The sequence below is a fragment of the Eubalaena glacialis genome, chromosome 6, assembly GCF_028564815.1.
Source record: "Eubalaena glacialis isolate mEubGla1 chromosome 6, mEubGla1.1.hap2.+ XY, whole genome shotgun sequence".
NCBI lineage: Eukaryota > Metazoa > Chordata > Mammalia > Artiodactyla > Balaenidae > Eubalaena > Eubalaena glacialis.
The window spans coordinates 130480071-130483526 of record NC_083721.1 but is presented as its reverse complement, the minus strand read 5'-3'; positions in this window follow the sequence as shown (position 1 = coordinate 130483526).

Below are 3456 nucleotides of genomic sequence, written 5' to 3'. Positions count from 1 at the left end.
GGAGACTTGATATTTAAGCAGCTTGAATGGTTTATTTTCTTTTCTTTATTTTTAAAGAAATGCACTTGCCTATGATGCTGTCTTTCCAGTGAAATGATTACTCCTCCATTCTCTATTGATACAATATTGTGCATGCTAGTGTTGTATTTCTATACAGTAGCTTGAAATGTATTAACTTATACTGTAGGTGTTATGTATTCCTATGACAAAAAAAAAATTAAGTCTTCAAATTTTTTAAAGTGTTTTTAATTTAATTTTTCCTTTTGGGGGTAAAGTTTGCTCTACCAAATAGTGATCGTAACAAACTGATCTGTTTTGGCTGTTGCTATAGTGACATGCAGTTATATATTTTGTTTTTAAGGGTGGGGGGGAAGCAAAAGAAACACCAGTGTCAGCTTAATCTTAATGTCTGGAGTTTGTCATGGTGAAATTATAACTATTACAGTGTAGGAGAACAACAAATATGTTCTCTGAATGAGCCTTTGTGCTTTTTGTCATGTTATGCAGTGAACTATTTTTAAGGTCTAATCAGTGATTATTTTTCCAACTCCGTGTTTCTCTAAGGAATTATTTCACACACGGACCGTTCTAAGCAGTTTTCCTCAGTGATGGAATATCATGAATGTGGGTCATTATGTAGCTGTCGTACATTGAGCAAATAAACTTACAGATCTGAAAAAATAAATAAATAAAGAGGTTAAGAATACTGGGTATGACCAGTACATTGAACAGTTACCAGTGCTGACCTAATAAAAATGCAATTTTATTTTGGGTCTGGTATTGTTCACTTTAAAGATTGGTCAGTGAGTGTAAATTTCCTCTGCAACTAGATGAAAACTGTAGCAAGCCCATGATTTTTCTGCTCACTCTTGGTTGACAATCCTACAGTCACTTTAAGATACAATTACTGTCTCAAGTGAAAAATCAGAATGTTTGGTCCATGATATTAATCAAAACTGCAAACTTGATTTAATATCATTTATATATGAGACCTGGTAAAATATTAACCTTTTGGCATTTGTCTTTTAGCTTTGTTTTTGATAGGTTTTCTGTAGAGCAAATCTGTTTCAGGCCAAAACCTGCAAAGGTTGTCTTCTTTGCTCTTTCCCACATGGAACTTCTCCTCTTTCCTTCCTCTATGGCACCCATCGCCTCGCAGGAAGACCTGTCAGCTAAGTCCGGCTCCTTGGGGCTGAGTGAAGTGGGAGGCGGGGTGGGGAGTAGGGTGGGAAGAGTGGTGAGGAGATAGAAAAGGCCATATTTGAATTGGCCCAAAGATAAACTCATTGCTCCATCAAAGAAACTGAATCCGAAACCAGGGTGGAGCAATAGGACACCAAAGACAGAACCTAATAAGTCCAAGGGAAGCGAGAAGCGCTGTTGGTTGAGCTGGCCCAGCTCGGACAGAGAAAGAAGCAGAGGACATCCCAATAACAGGAAAGGTGTGGAGTGGTTGGGAGGTGAGAAAGAATGGCCTATGCAAGAAACAGTAGGAAGGCCAGGGACTTAGGAAAGAGGGGGCATAGGAAGTGGTGGGGAAAGGATGGAGCATGGCTACCCAGCCCTTACTCTGCCTTATATATCTTACCACCTCCTGGGCAGGGGTCTTATACTGTCTCCTTTAGCAATGGCATGACAGAGGCTCAGAGAAGTTAAGTAAACAGCAAAGCATGAAGTGAAGCCCAGGACCCCTGATTCCAAATCCCCTGTTCCTTCCACATGTCAGTGATTCCCACACAAACCACAAAACCAGTAACAGGCTGGCTTCTCAGAATCATCTGGAGAACTTCTTTAAAATTCATAATCCATAATCCCTGGCCTCATCCCAGACCTACTGAAGCAGAATCTCTGGGAGGATCAGGAAATAGGATTTATGCATAAGTTCGTTCAATGATCCTGTGGTACAGCCAAGTTTGGGAGCTAATATGTTAGGTGTGTCACATTACCTCCAACACATCTGCAGGGGGCCAGGGGGGGAACGAACCGTTACTCCCTGAGCACCTACCTCGCTTCATTTTCTTAGGAGTATCTCCTGGACACTAAGTATATCATCACAAGTTGTCCTTTCTCGACATGCTTATGAGATTGATAGTATCTCCACACTAGTGAAGAAGCTGGCAACGATTATGGGAAGCCCTGAAAGGGCGCTTGGCTCGTCAGTAGCAGAGCTGGGATACGACCCCAATCTCTAGGACCGCTGATTCCTAGTCTTCGTACCTTACAAACTGCTAAGGGGGGAAAGACCTTGTGATGGTGGGAGAAGGGAGATCAAGATACAACAGAGGAAAGGGATAATTATGGAGCAACTTAACAGAGAGATCTGCAATAGCGTCCCAGGCTGTGGGAAACCTTGGCTGGGAAAGCGAGTGTGAGGGAAACTGAGGAACAGGTCCAGCCGCTGCGCTCGTGGATTCGTCCAGGTTTTCCCGAGTCCCTGCCCTGGTGAAGACCGGGCAGCTTTGAGGAAGCCTTTATTCCAAAGGGCTGGCTCCCTCTTGTGGCGGCTGCCACTCATCACGGAATGATCTGTGACCAGGCAGCCCTGAAGGGCAGAAGTGGCAACCAGGCTGCACACTGGAATCATTGGAGCTTTTAAAGCTCATGCCCCAGGTCAATGAAATAGGAATAGCTAGGGAGATTTGGACCTGAGCTGACCAACACAGTAGCCATTAGCCACATGCGGCTACTGAGCACTTGAAATGTGGCTAATTCAAAATGAGATGTAAGTGTAAAATATACACTGGATATCAAAGGCTTAGTACAAAAAAGAGAATGAGAAATATCTCGTTAATAATATTTATATTAATAATATGTTGAAATGGTATTTTGGATATATTGGGTTAAATAAAGTATATTCTTTAAACTAATTCACCTACCTCTTTTTACTTTTTAAAATGTAGCTATTAGAAAATTTTAAATTACATATGTGATTCACATTTGTGGCTCAGATCATACATAAGCTTTCCAGATTTAGGAAATAAAAATACTGGATGCCCAGATTAGTTTGAATTTCAAATAAACACAAATATTTTTAGTATATTTAGTAAATTTTTAGTATAAATATGTCCCATTCACTATTTGGGACATACTTATTCTAAAAATAAAATTCATTGTTTATCTGAAATTCATTAATTAAACTGGGCATCCTAAATATTATCTGGCCACACTAACATGTCTATTGGACAGCACTGGTCAAGGCTCTTGCTACACAGAATGTGGTCTGAAGACCAGAAACATAGATCTAACCTGGGATCTTGTCAGAGATGTTGCATCTTAAGCCTCACCCATAGCTACTGAACCAAAATCTTTCATTTAACAAGATCCCCAGGTTATTTGTGCGAACATCAGCAGTTGAGAAGCACTTAGCTTGAGAGCCACCAGCCAAGCAGAGGTGTATAGGAGAAGGAAGATGGGTCTGCCCAGTGCCCTTGGCCAAAGCAGACAGTTTTGAATTCC